Genomic DNA, 26,138 nt, shown 5'->3' on the forward strand with positions numbered 1-26,138 from the left:
TGTACACCTTTCAAGTCCTTGATGGGCCCCATGCTGGTGATGGCTGCGATCTTCTCCGGGTTGGCTTCGATGCCCCGCTCGGAGACGATGAACCCCAAGAGCATGCCTCGAGGCACCCCGAAGACACACTTCTCGGGATTGAGCTTGACGCCTTTCGCCTTGAGGCATCGGAATGTCACTTCAAGGTCGGAAAGGAGGTCGGAAGCTTTCCTCGTCTTGACTACGATGTCATCGACGTAGGCCTCGACCGTGCGGGCAATGTGTTCGCCGAACACATGGTTCATGCACCGCTGGTACGTCGCGCCCGCATTCCTCAAGCCGAACGGCATGGTGACATAGCAGTACATGCCGAAGGGCGTGATGAATGAAGTCGCGAGCTGGTCAGACTCTTTCATCCTGATTTGATGATACCCTGAGTAGGCATCGAGGAAAGACAGGGTTTCGCACCCAGCAGTGGAATCCACGATTTGATCGATGCGAGGCAGAGGGTAGGGAACCTTCGGACATGCTTTGTTGAGACCAGTGTAGTCTACACACATCCACCATTTACCCCCTTTCTTTCTCACAAGCACAGGGTTGGCAAGCCATTCAGGATGGAATACCTCTTTGATGAACCCTGCCGCCATTAGCTTGTGGATCTCCTCGCCTATGGCTCTGCGCTTCTCTTCGTCGAATCAGCGCAGAGGCTGCTTGACGGGTCGGGCTCCGGCTCGAATGTCCAGCGAGTGCTCGGCGACATCCCTCGGTATGCCGGGCATGTCCGAGGGACTCCACGCGAAGACGTCGGCGTTCGCGCGGAGAAAGTCGACGATCACTGCTTCCTATTTGGGATCGAGCCCGAAGCCGATCCGGATCTGCTTGGAGGCGTCGCCGCTGGGGTCGAGGGGGACGGCCTTAACCGTCTCCACTGGCTCGAAGTTGCCGGCATGACGTTTCACGTCTGGCACCTCCTTAGAGAGGCTTTCCAAGTCGGCGATGAGGGCCTCGGACTCGGCGAGGGCCTCGGCGTACTCCACGCACTCCACGTCGCATTCGAACGCGTGTTTGTATGTGGGGCCGACGGTGATGACCCCGTTGGGGCCCGACATCTTGAGCTTCAGGTAGGTGTAGTTGGGGACGGCCATGAACTTCACGTAGCATGGCCTTCCTAGTACCGCGTGGTAGGTTCCTCGGAACCCGACCACCTCGAATGTCAGGGTCTCCCTTCGAAAGTTGGAGGGTGTTCCGAAGCAGACGGGGAGGTCGAGTTGTCCGAGGGGCTGGACGCGCTTCCCGGGAATGATCCCATGGAAGGGCGCAGCGCCTGCTCGGACGGAGGACAGATCGACACGCAGGAGCCCGAGGGTCTCGGCGTAGATGATGTTGAGCCTGCTGCCTCCGTCCATAAGGACCTTGGTGAGCCTGACGTTGCCGATGACAGGGTCGACGACGAGCGGGTATTTCTCCGGGCTCGGCACGTGGTCGGGGTGGTCGGCTTGGTCGAAGGTGATGGGCTTGTCGAACCAGTCTAGGTAGACTGGCGCCGCCACCTTCACCGAGCAGACCTCCCGGCGCTCTTGCTTGCGGTGCCGAGCCGAGGCATTCGCCGCTTGCCCACCGTAGATCATGAAGCAGTCGCGGACCTCGGGGAACTCTCCTGCTTGGTGATCTTCCTTCTTGTCATCGTCGCGGGCCCTGCCACCCTCCGCGGGTGGCCCGACCTTGTGGAAGTGGCGCCGAAGCATGACGCACTCCTCAAGGGTGTGCTTGACGGGCCCCTGATGATAGGGGCACGGCTCCTTGAGCATCTTGTCGAAGAGGTTGGCACCTCCGGGGGGTTTCCGAGGGTTCTTGTACTCGGCGGCGGCGGCGGCGCGTTTCGCTTGCGACTTCTTCTTGCCTTTCTTCTTGGCGCCGCGCTGAGTTGACGCCTCGGGAGCATCTTCCGATGGGCGGCCCTGGGGCTGCTTGTCCTTTCGGAAGATAGCCTCGACCGCCTCTTGGCCGGAGGCGAACTTGGTGGCGATGTCCATCAGCTCGCTCGCCCTGGTGGGGGTCTTGCGACCCAACTTGCTCACCAGGTCGCGGCAGGTGGTGCCGGCGAGGAACGCGCCGATGACATCCGAGTCGGTGATGTTGGGCAGCTCGGTGCGCTGCTTCGAGAATCGCCGGATGTAGTCCCGGAGAGACTCTCCCGGCTGCTGCCGGCAGCTTCAGAGGTCCCAGGAATTCCCGGGGCGCACGTACGTGCCCTGGAAATTGCCGGCGAAAGCTTGGACTAGGTCGTCCCAGTTGGAGATCTGCCCCGGAGGCAGGTGCTCCAACCAGGCGCGAGCGGTGTCGGAGAGGAACAGGGGGAGGTTGCGGATGATGAGGTTGTCATCGTCCGTTCCACCCAGTTGGCAGGCCAGACGGTAGTCCGCGAGCCACAGTTCCGGTCTCGTCTCCCCCGAGTACTTTGTGATAGTAGTCGGAGGTCGGAACCGGGTCGGGAACGGTGCCCGTCGGATGGCCCGGCTGAAGGCCTGCGGACCGGGCGGTTCGGGCGAGGGACTCCGATCCTCCCCGCTGTCATAGCGTCCCCACGCCTGGGGTGGTAGCCTCGGCGCACCCTCTCGTCGAGGTGGGCCCGACGGTCGCGGTGATGGTGCTCGTTGCCGAGGCGGCCCGGGGCCGCAGGCGCGGTGTTGCGCGTGCGCCCGGTGTAGACCGAGGCTTCCCGCATGAATCGGGAAGTCGCGGCATGAGGTTCCGAGGGGTACCCCTGCCTTCGGGAGGCAGAGCTCTCGGCCCGTCGGACCGCAGTGCCTTCCAGGAGATTCTTGAGCTCCCCCTGGATTCACCGGCCCTCGGTGGTTGATGGTTCCGGCATCGCGCGGAGAAGCACCGCTGCTGCAGCCAGGTTCTGGCCGACCCCACTAGATGCGGGTGGTGGCCTGACCCTGACGTCGTCGGCGACGCGGTGCTGGAAGCCCTGGGGCAGATGACGTATTTCTCCGGCCGGGGTTGGCCCGCCCATGCCTGCCCGACGTCCCGGCGGATCGGCTCAAGCGCTCCTGCTCCCTCGTCGAGCCTGGCCTGCACCCCGCGGATTTGCTCGAGCTGTGGGTCATGGCCCCCCGCTTGAACGGGGACCACAACTAGCTCCTGGGGGATGTCAACGTGGGGCGCCGGCCTAGGGAGGTCACCGTCCTCTGGCATGCCGAGATGATTGCCTTCGGGGGGACCCCCTAGATCGACGTGGAAACATTCGCGGCTTGGGCCGCAGTCCTCGTCGCCGAGGCTGCGGCTACCGTCGGAACAGTCGGAGAGGCAGTAGTCACATGCGGTCATGAAGTCCCGCATGGCACTGGGGTTGCCAAGTCCAGAGAAGTCCCAGCAGATGCTGGGCTCGTCATCTTCCTCGGACCCAGAGGGCCCGTAGGTCGAGACGTCCGTCAGCCGGTCCCAAGGCGACCGCATGCGAAACCCTAGAGGGTTTGGACTCGCCTCTACGAGAGCGCCCGCCAAAGCGAGGTTGCTAGGCGGGTTGAGGCTGAATCCAAATGACGTAGGATGGGAATCGGTCGGTACCTCTTGGTCGACGAGCGGCGATATAGTCACGTCGGGAACTGATTGCATCGTCATCTCGGGTATGAGGGTGACGTCCAGCAAGCTTTTCGCGAGCGCGCTGGCGTCGTCCGCTTGCTCGGGACTGGCGTGTCGCGGGGAGACGGCGCTCGTCTTCGTCTCAAGCGCGAAGTCGATACCCGGTGCGCCCCCCGTTGGGGTGCCGGCGCTGTCGACTCGCTCGACAGCCAACGAGGCGCTGCCTTCTGCTTGGCCTTGGTTGCCCTGCCTTCCCTTCCGTCGGCGGGGAAGAGGGCGGGATGAGCTCGAAGGTTGTTCTTCCACCACGCGGGGAAGACGTCGTCGATTCCGCCGCCGGTGGGCGGGCTGTCGGCCGCCATTGTCGTTGTCGCTCGACGGTGGAAGGAGTATCATGTCGTAGCTGCCGTCGAGGGACATGAACTCAAGACTCCCGAAACGGAGCACCGTCCTGGGTTGGAGAGGTTGCTGGAGACTGCCCATTTGGAGCTTGACGGGAAGCTGTTCGTCAACACGCAGCAGGCCCCTACCTAGCGCGCCAACTATCGACGTTTCGAGACCGGGGGGTCCCTGGGCCGACGAGTGAATGTCGCCGCGTGCCCCAGCCCAGATGGGTCGAGCGCGAGGGCGAGCGCGAAGGGGGGAGAGCGAGGCGGCCGGAGTCCGGCGTGAGAGAGGTGGGAATCCCGCGGCCTTCGTGTTCATCCCGCGCCCAGGTCGGGTGCGCTTGCAGTAGGGGGTTACAAGCGTCCACGCGGGAGAGGGAGCGAGCGGCTCCAGGCGAGCGCCTGTCTCGTCCTCGTCCCTGCGCTGCCAACCCTCTCTAAGAGGGCCCTGGTCCTTCCTTTTATATGCGTAAGGAGAGGATCCAGGTGTACAATGGGGGTGTAGCAGAGTGCTACGTGTCTAGCGCCCTAAGTACATGCCATTGTGGCAGCCGGAGAGATTTTGGCACCCAGCTGGTGTGATGTCGTGGCCGTTGGAGGAGCGATGAAGCCTGGCGGAAGGACAACTGTCGGAGCGGTTGAGTCCTTGCTGACGTCCTCTTGCTTCCGTAAGGGGGCTGAGAGCCGCCGTCGTCACAGAGTACGCGGGGCGCCATCATTGTCTATCTGGCGGAGCTAGCCAGATGGGACGCCGGTCTTGTTCCCTGCGGCCCGAGTCAGCTCGGGGTAGGGTGATGATGACGCCTCCTGTTGACGTGCACTACAAGAAACTAATAAATGTTCGTGGGTTAATTTAAGAACGTGGGTACCAACGTTCTTAATTGAGTTATGTTCGTGGGTTAATTTAAGAACGTGGGTACCCACGTTCTTAAATTAAATTCGTGGGCCCGTGCTAAAACCGTCGAACTTATCGTATTAGGAACGTGGGTACCCACGTTCTTAAGTTAAATTCGTGGGCCACGTGAACACCATCGAACTTAACCCAAAACCTAAATCCCTAACCCCGTGCGTCTCTCTTCTTTCGCTCTGTCTACCGCGCGCGCCCGCCGCTACCTGCCAGTCGCGCGCCTGCCGCCAGCGCCCCGCCGCCACCCCACGCGCGCCCCACCGCCCCCGCGCGCCGGCTCGTGTACTCCGCTGTCCGCTCCCATTCCACTATGGCCTAGCTGCGTGCTGCTCTGGCATCGGTCGGTGGATAAGCCCAGCAGGCAAGCAGGCAGGAGACTAGGAGAGCTCAGCACTGCACGCACGCTCCCCTCCCCTTACTGGCCAAATCGATCGTCCCCTTCAGGTTCCAGGCTCCGGAGCTTGCTTTACTTCAGGTGAGATTACTTCCCCTCACCTCCGACTCCGATCCCATTCCTTTCTTCCATTCGCTAAGGATTCGGTTTAGATCCGTCTTATGAATTGAAAAACATCAGCCCAGCAAAATTGAGATAGGGTGGTAGTGGTACTACTACTTCTATACTTCTATACTGCTCGTCCACAAACGTGCCCAGTAGTTACTGAAAATTTGGTGTAATCTGGATTGTTGCTATCTCACTGTATGGTGTATGAACTAAATTCAGTTTAGCTCCCTATTTTGTTAAACCTTATGGAAGCAAAAGGTCTACGAGACAGCAATCTACAAAAAAACAATCACAAACAGACTTTTCTAGCGAGAGTTTACTAATGAATCTCCCCAGTATTGAATCTAGAGGAGCATGCATGTATGTTCTTACTGCAAGTATATTATTCTATGGTTGTTTTGTTGTCACAAGTGCCACCAATAATGTAGGCCTCGCCATTTTCTTTTTATAATATATGGATCATCACGCTGCTTGTCTATATGTTTAATAAGAGCTTCATAGGATTTTGACTTCATCGTATATACTTCTACGCAAACACTCATTATATTCCTGGAAAAAGATTGCTCAACTATATTCCCCATAGAAAAGTACTCATGATATATCCATATGTTTTTTTATTTTAATAACAAGAGTGTGGACTCAATACTCAATTATATTCCATATCAGTCACTTAGAATACAACAATACATAATTTATTTTTCCCTCTCACAAGCACAAGAATCGCTCCTGCTGTAAGATGTCACACTTTATTACCTTCAGGTTGCAAGAAGTGCCAATTTAATTAACATCTTCAGGATTATTAGGTAGACAGTATCTAGAGAACTATATCAGTCTCCAACTTTATTTTTTAATATTGATAGACCTCTACTACAGAAGGCACCAAAAATCTGTTGTTTTGCGTGCTTAGTTTGATTCACCAGGTCTAAGTTTTTAAAGCAAACATGAGTTCTTTATCTCTCTTTTTTCAACTGTCTAATACACATTGTAATTGATTTGGATAAAAGCAGTTAAACTATAATTCCTGCAGTACCAAGGTTTCCAGGTTGTGTTTAAATTATTAATGGCAGGGGCCAAATCCCCCATCCCCCATGATGCCCTCCACTACTTTAACCGGCATGATGTCAAACTCAAGGATGATCTTCTTCCTTTGTTTTGGAAAAGGAGTTAAATAGTACTAATAACAGGATGAGTTGGATTATTAGGTGCCCTGTGATGCTTTGGTTTATTGGGAGAAAAGATTGCAATTAATTTTGTTATTTAAAGCAGACATGCATTTAATCTCCTTATTGTATTGGGTATAGAAATGTACTTCTTTTGTTATGTTATATTTCATTGCCCCGTCTCTATTTTGGTTCCTGGCCTTGATTTTTGTTTCTTGTATTTTTTTTAGGTTGTCTAGCTGCATGTTGAAGTATAATTCCGGATGTATCCTTGAAGTGTAAACATTTAAGGATTGTGTAATTCTTTGGGTACCAAGGCCCATTTTTAAATTTTAAACAATCCAGTTTTTGCTTGAATGTATCATCAGAGATTCGCAGTAGGGAACATCAGAGATTAATATTTCTTGTCCCTTGAATGTATCATGGCTTGTTTAGAGGCGGGGGCAGCACTTTCTGATCTCAAATTTTGTTCTTCACTTATATTTATTTCATCAGAGATTCACAGTTTTTATCCGCTAGGAAGGGTGGTAAAAGGCTAAGTTTTTTTTTATGAATTCTCTGCGTTCTTCACTAATCCCCACCCTAATCAGTAAACACGCTTACGAATCGTTTCCTAATCGTGTGACAGGGACAACAATGACCTCAGGGACAACAATGACCTCCAAGACGAGCGGCAGCATAACCACCAACCTGAGCACCACGGGGAAGCTCTCCTCCGTGGGCAGCAGCTTCATGGCGTCTGCCGGCAGCCGCAGCACCAGCGGCGGGGTTTGACAAGGGGGCCAAGTACTCCGACGACCAGATCCTCGAGGCGCCCAACCTCCGCACCTTCACATTCATAGAGCTCAAGACGGCCACCAAGAACTTCCGTCCAGACAGCGTCCTCGGCGAAGGAGGGTTCGGGAGAGTCTACAAAGGGTGGGTGGATGAGAAGACCATGGCGCCGACCAAGAACGACACCGGCATGGTTGTTGCGGTCAAGAAGCTCAACTCGGAGAGCATGCATGGGTTTGAGGAATGGCAGGTAAACAAAATCCTGCTCCTTTTTTCGCTTCTATATAATCTAGTACTACGTATTAAATAACAATGACAATAATCTTGAAATAGAGGGTGCCTAGTATAAGATTAGTATAAGATCGGGGCCTTGACTTGGTTTTGATTGCAATAGGGTTGCAATTTTCAGAGATCGTGAGTCAGAGCGCAAGGATCCTGATTATGACAGAAGCTATGACAGGTCAGTTTCTTTTGTCGTAACACATCTCTTTGATGCTAAACTCTTAGCGCACCGTAGACAGGAAAGCTTTTATGGCTATTTTTACCATGCTTCTGCTCTGTAGTTTCTTATGCATTGTATGAAGTTCTTCATTTGACTATCGTCCAAAACTTTTCAAGTCAACTGCAAAATATCAGTTTGATTGCTAATGATGGGATCCTAGTGAAGCATGTCAATAAGAGGATTCTTTCTTTTTATAGGAAACACTAAATCTTGTGATGTACTCCCTCTGTTCCTAAGTCTCCAGCGTATTAGTCATCTGCACAGTGACCAAGGAGCGCTGATATGCTTTTACTCGCAGTCTTTTTAACCGTGCACTTTCGAATAAATCTGCAATTTTGGATCGTATCAGAGATGCAGTGTTTAAGAAAGTGAGTTTGTTTCCTGAATTTTATATTTCCACCAAATGTCATTGATTAGCATTGTTACAATTAGAATTTTCTACGTATATGGTAATAATAACCCACTGAGGCTTTGTTTGGATAATGTAGTATTGACACCAATCCACTGAGGCTTTGTATAGTCATTCCCTTGTGCTCAACTCTTTGTGATACAACTATGATCAGTTGATAAAAGTGGCACATAACTTGAGCAAGTTTTATATTTTGAGTACCTCCCTATTGTAACATATCTTGTTACACTTCTAATTTTGTGGCTAGAACATGAGGTAACTGGTAAGAGAGTTCCTTTTTCATTTCATGTGGTAGGGTTTCCAGGCCAGTTATACATGGTCATATACCACCCCGCGTGCCCCGCGCCGCCAGCCCGCGCCTCCACCCCGTGCGATCTCTGTTTAGGTTCAAGTTTCCACGAAGCACATTTCTGCTCAACCATCTGCTTTCATTTAACTGCATTATATATTAATGTCCTGTATTTTTCTAGATCAATCGAGTTGAGTTTGTTCATTCCAAGTCATTATTGCATAGAGATATCAAGCCTGATAATTTTCTCATGGGTCTCGGGAAAAGAGAAAACCAGGTTGATTAGCTATATTCCCTCAATCTACATTTATTTATGGGTCTATTAGTAGGTACACACATTAATAACTGATTTTAATCTCTGTATAGGTTTATGTTATCGATTTTGGACTTGCAAAGAAGTACAGAGATACATCAACACACCAGCACATTCCATACAGGTAAGCATGCTGTGTGTGTGAAATTTGAATGAAATTGATGTGCAACGTCTTGTTTATTTCTGCCTTTACCGTAAAATAACTGTACTTGGTCCATAGTGTCACCAACAATATATTCTACTTCTGTAATTTCTGATGCTGCCACACTAGGTCCATAATTATATTATGCCCATGTTTGATATTGTTCCATGTACCACTAGAAATTCAAATATCTAGAAAATGTTCTCTTAGCATGATTTGAGACAGCACCTCGATTTAAAATATTTGAACCTTTAGTGTTGTCCATGTAATTGTATTGAGAACAAGAACTTGACTGGAACAGCAAAATATGCAATTGTAAATACCCACCTTGGAATTGGTAGGTTTAATTCAATTGGTGGTAGCTAGTTTCCAGGCATGCTGTTTCTGGATTCCTGAAAAACTTCTCTTACCTTTCCATGACATTTCATTTCTATATTATAATTGATGTCTTCTCGCAGAACAAAGCCGGAGGGATGACATGGAATAAAAAACAAAAGTATTCGGGAAGGTTGGTTTAATACACTGTCAGCCTTCCATGGTAGGGCCTGAAAGCTGGGAACAAAAAACAAAAGTATGAAAAGATCAGCGAAAGGAAAATTGCTACTTCAACTGAGGTCACACATTGTTCTCTACTAACTGTGTTGCCTTCCTTCTTTGGTGTATCTGTTCTTATTGTGTTTCCCCAACTGTAGGCTCTCTGCCGTGGATATCCTACCAAATTTGCTTCTTACTTCCATTACTGTCGCTCACAGCGTTTCGAAGATGCACCGGACTATCAGTACCTGAAGAATTTGTTCAGAGACCTTTTTATTCGGGAAGGTTGGTTTAATACACCCAATATTTCATTTAATGACTAAACCATGTCTGCATTTCTCAGTGTAGCAAAAATGCTAACTTAGAATTATGTTATCCATTGGGCAGGTTTTCAGTTTGATTATGTTTTTGACTGGACCATTCTAAAGTACCAACAGGCATAGATGACCACTGCACCACCTCGTGCAATTGTCTGTACAAGGAATAAACTTACCCTCCTACCTTAAGTAGTAGTAGAGATTGTATTGGGTATAGAAATGTACTTCTTTTGTTATGTTATATTTCATTGCCCCCTCTCTATTTTGGTTCCTGGCCTTGGTTTTTGTTTCTTGTATTTTTTTTCCATGTCGTCTAGCTACTGTAGTTGCCCATCGTCAAAGTTTTGTAGAGTGGTTAGTGTTTTTGGTTGACAGACATTGGTGCTAGATTTGGGATCAGCCTTCCTAAACAGTACCATTTACTTTAGCTCAATGATATGAATAATGCTTGTTTGCAGGACATATTGCTAAGAATCTGCCACATTATGTTTGCTTGAGGTATTAATTTATCCAGGTGTTTAATGCTGGAGTACAGTTAGAAGATCCCTAATCAATTGCTTCTCATTTCAGTCGTGTAAGTCACTCTGTAAGTTTTGCTACCATTTTCTGAACTCCATTGTTCTCTGTATGATTTTATTTGGTCACATGCTCCTTCATGTGCTATTTTGCTTCTTGCAAGTTCTTGTGATCTTCTGTTCTGGCTCCTTGATTTCATACATGAACCTTTCTACCCTTGTCCTTGATACCTGAGCATTTTCAGGTAGCAAGTGTTGGGCGAAGTACAAAGATACTGGCCAACAAAAACATGGAGTTTCCGTGTGTTGCAGTATTCTACACTTGCCTAACAGTATTTATTAACTGTAGTTAGCATATATGTTTATACTCACCTGTTGCTGCCAAGAATAATACTAAAGTTATCTAATAAGTTTCAGTGATGGAATTCATGAAGCACACTGTAGTTAGCATATATGTTTATACTCTTATCGCTACTAAAGGAGCTCTCATGGCCATTGAATGACCTCTCTTTTTATGGAAAAATAGGTAACTTTATTCATGCTACAACAACGACTTTGAGCGAACATGAGACCACTGAGCTCTAGAGTGAATGAAGGACGTCGTCTTTGGAAGTCAGACATCACCTAGAGCTAGGGTGTCCATTCTTGACATGTTTCTCTTAGTGATAGGTGGATACTGTCTAGTTAGGAACAGAGTCTTGAGGGATTGATGGACGCATGCATCTTCAATTCCTGTGTGTTGTATTACTACTGGTACAATCTCCAATTCTTGTGAACTTATGTATTTGGACTTGTGTGAATTTGTGATATGAACATATATCCATGTGTTTGAAATCTATATTGTATGTGATATTTTGTGTTGCATGTGATATTATGTTTGTCTAAATTTTCATTTCTGTATTTTTTATTTTTTCTAGAAAAGGGTTAAGAACGTGGGTACCCACGTTCTTAACGTTAAGAACGTGGGTACCGTCGAACTTATTGTGCATTCCTCGCAGACCCACGTAGGACACATAAGGTCGACGGCCACGTGGCCCCGTCGAACTTAACCGTAAGAACGTGGGTGCCGTCGAACTTATGGGAAAAAATTTGACGGCCCCGTCGAACTTAAAAACGCACGTTCAAGTTAAGTTCGACGGTACCCACGTTCTTAACGTTAAGTTCGACGGGGCCGTCGAACTTACTTCTCTAAGTTCTGTTGGATCTTTTATGGGCTTGGCCCATTTATTGAATAAACTCTATGGTGTGTAATGGTGGAGAATACCAATAGTACCACATTGGAAGTCCAAGGGTCTTTTGCCTTGACTTATATGGTGGGATTTATTCCACTTAACTTGAGAAGTCAAGAAATGGACAAGGGCGTGCCACACGCGCGCGCGCCGCCGCCGCCGCCGGCCGGGCCGGGCCGGGCGTGGCGTGGCGTGGCGAGGCGAGGCGAGGCGAGGCGAGCAGGCAGGCAGGCAGGCAGGCGAGCGGGCGTGGTGTGGTTGTGTTAATTTTTAGCACTCACTAACCGCGTCAGCCGAGTGACCCTGTCTCTTCGTCTGCCGAGTGACTCTGTCTCTCCGTCAGCCAGCCGAGTGACCCTTCTCCTTCAGCTGCCGACTTATGGCGTGACTCGGCAAGAGCTGGCCGACTCATGACATAACTCGGCTAGAGCTGGCCGACTCTTGGCGTGACTCGGCGACCTTTCTCCTTCATCTTCCCTCTGCGAGAGGTTAAATAGAGGAGCACCCCTGTCACTCGGTACACGCGAAAAAACACTTTCAGAACACAGTCCAGCAGCCGAGTGAGGGTATTTCCATCTCGTGACTCTGCGCGCACAGAGAAGCGAGAGGGCAGGTGCCTCCGGAGCCCTTGCCGTTCGAGACCTTGCACGGGGGATCGGCAATTAGGTTTTTGGGGAGCGTCTTCGCGACTGCCCAACATCTGTCTTCATCGCTGGTTCTTGGCGTCTTCAACTCGATCGGATGACAAGAGAAGTTGGACAAGGATCAGGATCCTCGGAGCGCATGGGAGGGTATGATCAATTCAGTTCATTACAGTTTTATATTCTGCATATTATATATGTCGTATGTAGCTTTGCTCTATCGTATTATAATATGTTATATCTGTTTGTCTTAATTTTACAGTCATTCTGTTTATATTGTTTTCTGTTTATTTCCAGTTGTTCCGCAATAAACCATGAACCATGTTTATATGCTTATTTTATTTATATGAATTACATGCTTCATATGCTTTGTGTTCTCATGATCCATATTGTTATGGATATTTTTGAGATCACGTTTTCCATGTTTGATTATCTATTATATGTCATCATCATAATGTTAATTTATGGAATTAAAATAATACAGAAAATGCCTATATTTCTAACAATCCAAAAACCTAATGTTAGGCATTTTTCTGTCAGAGGTTTTGCTGCTGTGCTAAAGCCTGATCCTTTTGATGGTAAAAACTTCTTGATATGGAAAGCTAAAATGGAATTGTGGCTAACTGCAATGTCTTGTTTTCATGCCGCTGAGGGCAAGCCTGCAAACTTACCTCCTGAGGATGAGGCTAAGTTTAAGGCTGAAGACAACCTCTTTCGAGGAGCAGTAATTAGCGCACTGGATACTAAATTCCAGAAAAGCTATATCATCCTTCCCACGGGGAAAGAGCTGTGGGATGCTCTTGTCGGAAAGTTTGGAGTAACTGACGCTGGTAGCGAGCTGTATCTCATGGAGCAGCTGTATGACTACAAGATGGTTGAGAACCGATCTGTAGTGGAACAGGCTCATGAGTTTCAGGCACTAGCTAAGGAACTCGAACTTTTTCCTTGTCCTTTGCCTGACAAGTTTGTGGCTGGCGGTATAATCGCCAAGTTGCCACCTTCTTGGAAGGACTTTGCTACCTCTCTTAAACATAAGAGACAAGAGTTCAATGTGGAAGAGCTCATTGGTACTCTTGATGTTGAGGAAAGGGCTAGAACAAAGGACAGTGGAAAAGGTGTTGAGACCTCTACTGCTAATGTGGTGCAGAAGAGAAACTTCCGCAAGTTTAACAAGAAGAAAAACCAGAACAAACAAGAGAATGCAAATAAACCTGTTCAAACAGCACAGTTTAAAAAGAAGAACAACAATAACAAGGGAAAGGGAGGTTGCTTTGTCTGTGGCAGTGATCAACACTGGGCAAGAGAGTGCCCTGATCGCAAGTTCACTCAAGACAAGAAATCAGCTAATGTTGTAACCACTGAAACTGAAGAAGGAACATCTGGGTATGGTAATTCTTTACCATTTGTTCTTTCAGTCTGTAATTCACCTGAGTGGTGGATGGACAGTGGTGCAAACATTCATGTGTGTGCTGATGCCTCTATGTTCACTTCCTATCAGGTCGGGAGGTCTGGCGCCTTGTTGATGGGAAATGGGTCGCGTGCTCATGTTCTTGGTGTTGGTACAGTCATTCTGAAGTTTACTTCGGGAAAGACGGTGCCATTGAAGAGCGTGCAGCATGTGCCCTCTATCAAGAAGAATCTCGTTAGCGCGTCTATGCTATGTCGAGATGGATACAAAGTTGTTCTTGAGTCTAATAAATGTGTTGTGTCGAAACATGGTACTTTTGTTGGTAAAGGATATGATTGCGGAGGCTTGTTCCGCTTATCACTGCATGATGTGTGTAACAAACTGGTGAATTCTGTTAATTTTTCTGATGAGTCAGATTTATGGCATTCACGGTTTTGTCATGCAAGCTTTGGCTGTCTTATGCGGTTAGCAAATATAAATTTAATTCCTAAATTTAACTTGGTCAAAAAGTCTAAGTGCCATGTGTGTGTTGAATCAAAACAACCCCGCAAGCCACACAAGGCTGCCGAGGCGAGGAGTTTGGCACCTCTAGAACTTGTTCACTCTGATCTGTGCGAGATGAATGGAATTTTGACCAAAGGTGGTAAAAGATACTTTCTCACTTTTATAGATGACTCCACTAGATTTTGTTATGTGTATCTCTTAAAAACAAAAGATGAAGCGTTCAATTATTTTAAGGCCTATAAAGCTGAAGTAGAGAACCAACTTGAGAGGAAAATAAAACGTTTAAGGTCCGACCGAGGTGGAGAATATTTCTCTAATGTGTTCGATGAGTTCTGCATGGAACATGGTATTATTCATGAGAGGACACCGCCATTCTCACCACAATCCAATGGGATTGCTGAAAGGAAAAACCGCACTCTAACAGATTTGGTGAATGCCATGTTGAGTACAGCGGGATTATCCAAGGCATGGTGGGGTGAGGCGATTTTGACAGCATGTCATGTCCTGAATAGAGTTCCAACAAAGAACAAAGAGATCACACCATTCGAGGAATGGGAAAAGAGAAGATTAAATCTCTCATATTTGCGCACTTGGGGTTGCTTGGCTAAAGTGAATGTGCCAATCAACAAAAAGCGTAAACTTGGGCCTAAAACTGTTGACTGTATATTCCTTGGGTACTCTTTTCACAGCACTGGGTATAGGTTCTTAATTATAAAATCTGATGTGCCTGATATGTATGTTGATACTATCATGGAATCAAGAGACGCAACATTTTTTGAGAATGAGTTTCCCATGAAGAATACACCTAGTGATACAAGTCATGAGACTATAATTCCCCATGAGCACGAACTGTCGATTCCTATAGATCATGCTAAGGATTCTCACGTGCACATCCCTGAGGAGGATGACACTATAGTCACTCGAAAGAGCAAGAGACAGAGGGTTGCAAAATCCTTTGGTAATGACTTTATAGTGTACCTTGTGGAAGACACACCAACTACCATTAGTGAGGCATATTCCTCTCCTGATGCTGACTTATGGAAGGAAGCAGTAAGGAGTGAGATGGAATCTATTATGTCTAATGGAACTTGGGAGGTCGTTGATCGTCCCTATGGTTGTCAACCTATAGGTTGCAAATGGATCTTCAAGAAAAAGCTTAGGCCTGATGGTACAATTGAGAGGTACAAGGCAAGGCTTGTGGCCAAAGGATATACCCAAAAGGAGGGTGAAGATTTCTTTGATACCTACTCACCAGTGGCTCGATTGACTACAATTCGCACATTAATAGCCATGGCAGCCTCTTATGGTCTTATCATTCATCAGATGGATGTTAAGACAGCTTTCCTAAATGGAGAGTTGGATGAGGAGATCTATATGGATCAGCCAGAAGGGTTTATTGCGGATGGTCAAGAGAACAAGGTGTGCAGGTTGATAAAATCATTGTATGGCCTAAAACAAGCACCTAAGCAATGGCATGAAAAGTTTGATAATACTCTTACAACAGCTGGCTTTGTTGTAAATGAATCTGACACGTGTGTATACTATCGGTATGGTGGGGGTGAGTCTGTTATGCTGTGTCTTTATGTTGATGACATTTTGATCTTTGGATCAAATCTCAATGTGATTGAGGAAGTTAAAAATCTTCTATCGAGCAATTTCGAGATGAAAGATTTGGGAGAGGCTGATGTCATTCTAAACATCAAGCTTGTTAGAGATGCTGATGGTGGGGTAACTTTGTTACAATCCCATTATGTGGAAAAGGTATTGAGTCGCTTTGGTTTTAGTGACTGTGATCCTGCTCCAACACCTTATGACCCCAGTGTGCTATTAAGAAAGAATCGGAGAATAGCAAGGGATCAATTGACATACTCCCAGATCATTGGCTCGCTCATGTACCTTGCAAGTGCAACAAGGCCAGACATCTCTTATGCTGTGAGTAAGCTAAGTCGGTTTGTGTCGAAACCAGGAGATGATCACTGGCGTGCTCTTGAGAGAGTGTTGCGGTATTTGAAAGGTACTATGACATACGGTATTCATTATACCGGAAACCCAAAAGTGCTAGAAGGCTATTGTGATGCCAACTGGATTTCTGATGCTGATGAGCTTTATGCCACAAGCGGATATGTGTTTCTGTTTGGAGGTGGCGCTGTTTCCTGGAAGTCTTGCAAGCAGACTATCTTAACGAAGTCTACAATGGAAGCAGAACTCGCAGCATTAGACACTGCTGGGGCTGAGGCCGAGTGGCTTCGTGATTTCCTATTGGACTTACCGGTAGTTGAAAAACCGATACCGGCTATTTCCATGAACTGTGACAACCAAACGGTGATTACAAAGGTTAACAGTTCTAGGAATAACATGAAGTCTACAAGGCATGTTAAGAGGAGATTGAAATCTGTCAGAAAGTTGAAAAACTCCGGAGTTATAACTGTGGATTATGTCCACACATCAAATAATCTGGCAGATCAATTCACTAAGGGTCTATCACGCAATGTGATAGAAAGTGCATCGAGGGAAATGGGTATGAGACCCATGTGAGATCTACTCTAGTGGTAACCTGCTCTATGTGATCGGAGATCCCGTGAAGTAGAGTGGAGAAACAAGCTAGGAGTAGATTGTGAGGAAAGATCCCTTCTTTAACTCATTTCTGATGCACATCTTTCCTATCTGTAAGGCAGGATGGTTTTTACCTTAATGTATTCCAAGAGTCTTATAAAGGTGAGATGTTGTCCTACAGAACATCTTCTGAGGAATACACCTATATGAGTCAGACTGCTAGTCACAGTCTATGGGATTTAGGTAATCCCTAAATACTCATGAAAGGCACTGAAGTGTGACTTATATGCTTCTAAACAGCGGGAATACCCTTCTGCAGCCTAGTATCAGCAAAGGATTTGAGTGAATCTTATTTCGCACAAAACTGTCAATTCAAGGCATAGTCCATTGTACAGTTGTGAATAAGTGAAACTCTTATTCTAGATGGATGTTCAACTTAACAGTCTCCATCGAAACACTGGTATATCAAAGGATTGTGATTCTGATACTTCATCATTACAAACCCTAGAGTTTGGTGGGGATTGTTGGATCTTTTATGGGCTTGGCCCATTTATTGAATAAACTCTATGGTGTGTAATGGTGGAGAATACCAATAGTACCACATTGGAAGTCCAAGGGTCTTTTGCCTTGACTTATATGGTGGGATTTATTCCACTTAACTTGAGAAGTCAAGAAATGGACAAGGGCGTGCCACACGCGCGCGCGCGCCGCCGCCGCCGCCGGCCGGGCCGGGCCGGGCGTGGCGTGGCGTGGCGTGGCGAGGCGAGGCGAGCAGGCAGGCAGGCAGGCAGGCAGGCGAGCGGGCGTGGTGTGGTTGTGTTAATTTTTAGCACTCACTAACCGCGTCAGCCGAGTGACCCTGTCTCTTCGTCTGCCGAGTGACTCTGTCTCTCCGTCAGCCAGCCGAGTGACCCTTCTCCTTCAGCTGCCGACTTATGGCGTGACTCGGCAAGAGCTGGCCGACTCATGACATAACTCGGCTAGAGCTGGCTGACTCTTGGCGTGACTCGGCGACCTTTCTCCTTCATCTTCCCTCTGCGAGAGGTTAAATAGAGGAGCACCCCTGTCACTCGGTACACGCGAAAAAACACTTTCAGAACACAGTCCAGCAGCCGAGTGAGGGTATTTCCATCTCGTGACTCTGCGCGCACAGAGAAGCGAGAGGGCAGGTGCCTCCGGAGCCCTTGCCGTTCGAGACCTTGCACGGGGGATCGGCAATTAGGTTTTTGGGGAGCGTCTTCGCGACTGCCCAACATCTGTCTTCATCGCTGGTTCTTGGCGTCTTCAACTCGATCGGATGACAAGAGAAGTTGGACAAGGATCAGGATCCTCGGAGCGCATGGGAGGGTATGATCAATTCAGTTCATTACAGTTTTATATTCTGCATATTATATATGTCGTATGTAGCTTTGCTCTATCGTATTATAATATGTTATATCTGTTTGTCTTAATTTTACAGTCATTCTGTTTATATTGTTTTCTGTTTATTTCCAGTTGTTCCGCAATAAACCATGAACCATGTTTATATGCTTATTTTATTTATATGAATTACATGCTTCATATGCTTTGTGTTCTCATGATCCATATTGTTATGGATATTTTTGAGATCACGTTTTCCATGTTTGATTATCTATTATATGTCATCATCATAATGTTAATTTATGGAATTAAAATAATACAGAAAATGCCTATATTTCTAACAAGTTCGTCCAAAAATCGTCGTCGGCTATATTCGTCGGTACACCCACGTTCTTACGGTAAGTTCGACGGCTTATTACATTAAGTTCGACGGTTTGTCACCCACGTTCTTTAACCAGTTTCCTGTAGTGGTGGCTGGCCTGCGCCCTAGGTTGGGCGATGTGGAAGCTCCTCCGAAGCCGAGGTTGAGTCTGTCTTCCGTGGCCGAGGTCGAGTCCGAGCCCCTGGGTCGGGCGAGGCAGAGGCCGTCGGCTGAGGCCAGGGCGGAGTCCGAGCCCTGGGGTCGGACGAAGCGGAGTTCGTCGTCTTCTGGGGCTGAGCCCGAGTCCGAGCCCTGGGTCGGGCGGAGCGGAGTTCGCCGTCTTCCGGGACTTAGCCCGAGTCCGAGCCCTGGGTCGGGCGGAGCGGAGTTCGTCGTCTTCCGGGACTTAGCCCGAGTCCGAGCCCTGGGTCGGGCGGAGCGGAGTTCACCGTCTTCCGGGACTTAGCCCGAGTCCGAGCCCTGGGTCGGGCGGAGCGAAGTTCGCCGTCTTCCGGGACTTAGCCCGAGTCCGAGCCCTGGGTCAGGCGGAGCGGAGTTCGCCGTCTTCCGAGACTTAGCCCGAGTCCGAGCCCTGGGTCGGGCGGAGCGGAGTTTGCCGTCTTCCGGGGCTGAGCCCGAGTCCGAGCCCTGGGTCGGGCGAAGCAGAGCTTCCTATGGTGCCTTCGGCAGGGCCTGACTGCCTGTCAGTCTCACTCTGTCAAGTGGCACTGCAGTCGGGGTGGCGCAGGCGGCGCTGTCCTTCTGTCAGGCCGGTCAGTGGAGCGGCGAAGTGACGGCGGTCACTTCGGCTCTGCCGGGGGGCGCGCGTCAGGATAAAGGTGTCAGACCACCTTTGCATTTAAGGCTCCTGCGATTTGGTCGGTTGGTGCGGCGATTTGGTCAGGGTTGCTTCTTAGCGAAGGCAGGGCCCCGGGCGAGCCAAAAATATGTTCGCCGTTGGAGGGGGGCCTCGGGCGAGACGGAAATCCTCCAGGGTCGTCTGCCCTTGTCCGAGGCTAGGCTCGGGCGAGGCGTGATCGAGTCGCTCGAATGGACTGATCCCTGACTTAGTCGCACCCATCAGGCCTTTGCAGCTTTATGCTGATGGGGGTTACCAGCTGAGAATTAGGAGCCTTGAGGGTACCCCTAATTATGGTCCCCGACAGGTATCCGAAGGGGTCAACCTTTGACTTAATTGGATACTCAGACTCCGATTATGTTGGATGCAAGGTTGATAGGAAGAGTACATCAGGGACGTGCCAATTCTTAGGAAGGTCCCTGGTATCTTGGAGTTCTAAGAAACAAACTTCCGTTACCCTATCCACCGTTGACGCTGAGTATGTTGCCGCAGGACAGTGTTGCGCGTAACTACTTTGGATGAGACAAACCCTCAGGGACTTTGGCTACAATGTGAGCAAAGTCCCACTCCTATGTGACAATGAGAGTGCTGAAAGTCGCCTAGAGGGGGGTGAATAGGGTGAATCTGAAATTTATAAACTTAAGCACAACTACAAGCTGGGTTAGCGTTAGAAATATAAACAAGTCCGAGAGAGAGGGCGCAAAACAAATCGTGAGCAAATAAAGAGCGAGACACGATGATTTGTTTTACCGAGGTTCGGTTCTTGCAAACCTACTCCCCGTTGAGGTGGTCATAAAGACCGGGTCTCTTTCAACCCTTTCCCTCTCTCAAACGGTCACTTAGACCGAGTGAGCTTCTCTTCTCAATCAAACGGGACACGAAGTTCCCGCAAGGATCACCACACAATTGGTGTCTCTTGCCTTGGTTACAATTGAGTTGAATCACAAGAAGAATGAGAAAGAAAAGAAGCGATCCAAGCGCAAGAGCTTAAATGAACACGAATGTCTCTCTCTCTAGTCACTATTTGATTTGGAGTGATTCCGGACTTGGGAGAGGATTTGATCTCTTTGGAGTGTCTAGAATTGAATGCTATAGCTCTTGTAATGTGTTGAAGGTGGAAAACTTGGATGCCATTGAATGTGGGGTGGTTGGGGTATTTATAGCCCCAACCACCATAAATGGTCGTTGGAAGGCTGCAGTCGCATGGCGCATCGGACAGTCCGGTGCGCCACCGGACACTGTCCGGTGCGCCAGCCACGTCAGCAGACCGTTGGGGTTCGACCGTTGGAGCTCTGACTTGTGGGGCCTCTGGGCTGTCCGGTGGTGCACCGGACAGGTCCTGTAGACTGTCCGGTGCGCCTCCCACGCGTGCTCTGACTCTCGCGCGCACTGTAGCGCATTTAATGCGGTTGCAGTCGACCGTTGCGCGCGAAGTAGCCGTTGCTCCGCTGGCACACCGGACAGTCCGGTGAATTATAGCGGAGCGCCCTCTGAATTTCCCGAAGGTAGCGAGTTCAGCGACGAGTACCCTGGTGCACCGGACACTGTCCGGTGGCACACCGGACAGTCCGGTGCGCCAGACCAGGGCGCCTTTGGGTTGTCTTTTTGCTCTCTTTGTTTGAACCCTTTCTTGGTCTTTTTATTGGCTTATTGTGAACCTTTGGGACCTGTAGAACTTATAGACTACAGCAAACTAGTTAGTCCAATTATTTGTGTTGGGCAATTCAACCACCAAAATCAATTAAGAAATAGGTGTAAGCCTAATTCCCTTTCAAGTGCAATCCGCATGGCGGATAATCCTGTTGAACACAGCCGCACTAAGCACATAGACATCCGGCATCACTTTTTGAGAGACCACCAGCAAAAGGGAGATATCGAAGTGTTTTATGTTAGCACCGAGAACCAACTAGCCGATATCTTTACCAAGCCTTTAGATGAGAAGACCTTTTGCAGGCTGCGTAGTGAGCTAAATGTCTTAGATTTGTAGAACTTGGATTGATTTATAGCATACATGTATTTTATGCCTTCGATCATGTTCCTTTATGCATTTTGTTGCTTAATTATGGTGATCAAGTTGTACAAAGCAATCCCTGGACCTCAAAAGTCCATGTGTGAGTGATGCACATATTTAGGGGGAGATGTGCTACAACTTGATCCTTTGAGACTAACCATGTGCTTGAGTTTTCTTAAATTAGTCTCAAAGGTGTATTGAAAGGGAATGGTGGACTTGGACCATAAAATACTTCCACTGCACTCCGATGAGAGGGTAACTTACTCCAAGTTCATCTCCATACTCTTATTGCCTCTTACTCTTATTTGAAGATTTTGGTGAGACAATGGGGTTTAAGAGACAAAAATGATCCCGTTTTGGTGCTTGATGCCAAAGGGGGAGAAATTAAGGCCAAAGCAAGAAATGGATCAGCTACCACTTGAGAATTTTGAAAATAGTAGAGTTAGAGCTTTTGATTTGTCCAAATACTCTTATGGTCTCTTATTGTCAAAAATTGGTCTCTTGTGGGGAGAATGTTTGATTATGAAAAAGGGGGAGTTTTTGAATCTTTGATCAATTTTTCTTGGAATATCTCTCTCTATGCCTCAACAAGTGAATTTGGCTTAGAGATAGGAAATTGAGTTTGATTTGCAAAAACAAACCAAGTGGTGGCAAAGAATGATCCAAATATGCCAAATTTGAATCAAAACAAATTTGTGTACGCATTCGCATTGAAGTTGCACTTCTTTTAGTTGCTTTTTGTTGTGTTGGCATAAATCACCAAAAAGGGGAAGATTGAAAGGGAAATGTGCCCTTGGGCCATTTCTAAGTATTTTGGTGATCATGTGCCAACATAAATGGTTTAAGTGTGAAACTATGCCAAATGGTGGAAGAAGTGCAAATCAACACAAAGGTATGATTCAAGACTTAGTACATTGGTTTTTGTGTACTAACATATTTGTCTAAGTGCTAGAATCAGAGAAAAGACAAAAGGAAAAAAGGACTTGGTTGAGCAGCCAAGACTCTGCTCTGTCTGGGTGCACCGGACTGTCCGGTGCGCCAGGCTGGCGCTGGTCAACTGGCCGCTCTCGGGAACTCGACGGCGATGTACCGCTATAATTCACCGGACTGTCCGGTGGTGCACCGGACTGTCCGGTGAGCCAACGGTCGGCCGCGCAATCCACGTCTGACGCGTGGCTGAGCCAACGGTCTGATGGGGGCACCGGACTGTCCGGTGTGCACCGGACAGTGTCCGGTGCGCCAACGGCTCCAGATCTTCAACGGTCGGCTGCGCTAGAATAGGAAAGCAATCAGCACCGGACAGTGTCCGGTGGTGCACCGGACTGTCCGGTGCACCACCCGACAGAAGGCAAGGATAGCCTTCCTGGATTGCTCTCAACGGCTCCTAGCTGCCTTGGGGCTATAAAAGGGACCCCTAGGCGCATGGAGGAGAACACCAAGCCTACTCTAAGCATTCTTGATCATCCACACTCCATCTTCGCACACTCGATTGACATTCTTAGTGATTTGAGCTCCGTTCTAGTGGTGAACTTGTTGTGTTTCATTTGAGCTCAAGTCTTGGCTTGTGTGTGTGTGTATTGCTGGGATTTGTGTGTGTTGCTTTTCCCTCCCTTACATCCATGTTTCTTTGTGATCATCATTTGTAAGAGCGAGAGGCTCCAAGTTGTGGAGATTCCTCGCAAACGGGATATAGTGAAAGAAAGAAAAACACCGTGGTATTCAAGTGGATCTTTGGATCACTTGAAAGGGGTTGAGTGCAACCCTCGTCCATTGGGACGCCACAACGTGGACTAGGCAAGTGTTGTACTTGGCCGAACCACGGGATAAACCATCGTGTCTCTTGTGCTTGTTCTCACTGTGACTATTGTGTTTCACAAGAGCTCGGTCCTTAGACACTTGATTTCACTGTGCTAACACTTAATCAAATTTTGTGGCTTTAAGTTTTAAGTTTTTACAGGATCACCTATTCACCCCCCCTCTAGGTGCTCTCACATTGCGGTAAAGATAGCAACACTTAGACAAAACCTAGTTTGCAAAATTTAGTTTGGTTATTTGTATATGTTTTGCTCTAGGGATTTATTAGTGGCCTAGTTTAGTAAAAGTTTTAGAAGTCCTAATTTACCCCCTCTTAGGCGTCACCCGTTTCCTACATGAATTATATAATATAAGTTTCTAGATTGTAATAATTCATAATCAAGTTATTAGGTGGTTATATCAGTTTTTTAGTTTTTACCCACTACCCATAAAACTTGGTAAATATTTACCCACCAAATAAAATTATATAAATTGGATTATATAATCTATATAAAATAAGCTAGATTATATAAACTTATAAGAGAGCGAACATGCTGTAAGTCAAATAGCTAGATCTACAAGTTATGTATATTTTTTCCAAAAAGAAATAATCTAAATGAACCAATGAAAAACCGTTTGAATGCAATATAGGTAATAGTTTAGCTAACCTACACTCTCAATCACTCAATAGTTATGAGCTAGTTCAATTTGGCAAAAAAAGTAACTAATAGCTAGCTAGCTATTTATTCAGTAGTTAAGAGCATCTCGAAGAGGCTCTATATTTTTAACTCTTTATTTACCTCTTCATAAAGATTAAACTTTATATATAAAATCTCATTCCAACATACACACTAAGAGATACGTTAGTTTAGCAAGAAAGTGAGCCAATTTAGAGAGCCGGATAGCTTAGCGAGTTGGATGACCAGTATGTTAGAGAGTTTTTTTGCTGTTAAATAGCCAAAATTCGGTCTCACGAGTTATTTGCCTAGTCTCTTCAAGATGCTATAAGGGAGTGTTTGGTTCCCAACTAAAGATTAGTCATTGCCATATCAAATTAGGGCTAGGAAAAACTCGAGGCTTGCTTAGTCTTGGCTCGGATCGAAGAGGCTCGCAAGCCTGAACGAGTCGGAGCCAAGTCTACTTTTGTGGCTCTCTCAAGTAACGAGTCGAGCGAGCTCACTGAAAGTCGCCTAGAGGGGGGTGAATAGGCAAATATGAAATTTATAAAGTTTAAGCACAACTACAAGTCGGGGTTAACGTTAGAAATATAAGCGAGTCCGAAAGAGAGTGTAAAAACAAATCTCAAGTAAATAAGAGCGGATGACACGATGATTTGTTTTACCGAGGTTCGGTTCTTGCAAACCTATTCCCCGTTGAGGTTGTCACAAAGACTGGGTCTCTTTCAACCCTTTCCCTCTCTCAAACGATCACTTAGACCGAATGAGCTTTCTCCTTAATCAAACGGGTCACTTAGACCGTACAAGGACCACTACAAACTTAGTGTCTCTTGCTTTGATTACAAGTCACTTGAAGAATGAGAATGAGGAAGAAGAAAGCACGATTGCAAACACCAAGCGACAAAAGCGACAAATAACACACGGATCACTCTCTCTCTCAAGTCACTAATCACTAATGATCACTTGTCTCAATTGTGGAACTTGGAGAGATTGGAAGCTTTGATTGTGTCTTGGAATGGATTGCTAGCTCTTGTATTGAATGTTGAAGGTTGGAATGCTTGGGTGTGGTGAATGGAGGTGCTTGTGGTTGTATTTATAGCCACCAACCACTTCCTAGCCGTTGCTCCATTTCTGCCGATCGCGGACGGTCCGCCCCTGTACATCAACGACTGAAAACGCAACGGTCAGCAGTAACGGCTATATCAACGGCTATTTTGCATTTAATGCGTCGTCAGATGTCAGATAAAGGCAGTCGTGGACGGTCCGGTCGTGCACCCCGGACGGTCCGCGAGGACGCTATAATTCATTTTACCGAACCTGTCACCTTTGGCTTTTTCGATTCCTCACCTACCGGACGGTCCACGCCTGAGGCCGCACGGTCCGCGCGTGGTCTCGGACGGTCCTTGCTTTTCCTCCAGACGGTCCGTAGTGTAGACATGGGTTTTGCATTGGTTCTGTCCGAGGGTCATCCTGGTGTCGCAAACGGTCCGCCGCAAGGGCCCGGACGGTCCGCACTTTGTCTGTTTTCCAAAAAGCTTCTCCTGTCCGGAATAATCTACAGTATTCCAGACAGTCGATTTAGAATAGTTGTAGATGAACTTATGCACCTGTAAAACTTATAATCTAGAGCAAACTAGTTAGTCCAATTATTTGTGTTGGGCAATTCAACCACCAAAATCATTTAGGAAAAGGTTTGACTCTATTTCCCTTTCACTCGCGAGCCAACATAATGACACGATGCTATGTCGTTTCAATATATATATATAAGTATGGTATTGATTTATTTTCTTATTTATATGGAGACAATGCTAGATCTGGTTTAAAATATGTTGCTAAAATTTTTAGATAATGAAAATATACAACTTATACTCGACTTAGTGTGGTGGCTCGCGAGCCGACTCATGAGCCTGAACGAGCAAAATTTTCGAGCTCGAGCTCAGCTCATTTCCAACGCTATATCAGATGTTTGAATATCTTATAAGTATTACATATAGACTTAATAAGTTTATCTCGCTATTAAGTCCTCATCTATATAATTAGTTTTATAATTATATTATATTTAATATACGTAATTGCAATCCAAACATTTGATGTAACACACACTAGACTCTAGTGGAACCAAACATTTCTTAATTCTACTAGCAATATTTTAGGCATGACCTAAGAGCATATTCATTTGCGATATAAAAAGTCTCATAAATCTTAGTTCAAGAAGTTATTATAAAAAATATCTCTAATAGTATCCTAAACAATGTTGCTAAAGTTAATAAGTTGCTATTTATCCTTTACCGTCTCCACATTTAGCAACTTGAGAAGGAATCCGACACACATTTACTATTCTAAATATAGACTGCCTTCTTGAGCATATTCAACACATATCTGGACACATATCTTCCAGGGTGTCGGATAACATAATGTTTTTGCC

At 47.2% G+C, this 26,138-nt stretch overlaps 1 pseudogene across 1 annotated transcript; it reads left to right on the forward strand.

The window, feature by feature from the left end:
• Window positions 1-5,057: 5,057 nt before the first annotated feature.
• LOC100191572 (serine-threonine protein kinase pseudogene) lies at window positions 5,058-11,125 on the forward strand (annotated as a pseudogene). The gene is made up of 10 exons (NR_159707.1): window positions 5,058-5,335; window positions 6,753-7,546; window positions 7,706-7,756; window positions 8,503-8,592; window positions 8,678-8,773; window positions 8,863-8,933; window positions 9,410-9,565; window positions 9,644-9,770; window positions 10,261-10,376; window positions 10,844-11,125. The product of NR_159707.1 is annotated as a serine-threonine protein kinase pseudogene (transcript).
• The last annotated feature ends 15,013 nt before the right edge of the window (window positions 11,126-26,138 follow it).

This window comes from Zea mays, chromosome 5 (assembly GCF_902167145.1).
Source record: "Zea mays cultivar B73 chromosome 5, Zm-B73-REFERENCE-NAM-5.0, whole genome shotgun sequence".
Lineage (NCBI taxonomy): Eukaryota > Viridiplantae > Streptophyta > Magnoliopsida > Poales > Poaceae > Zea > Zea mays.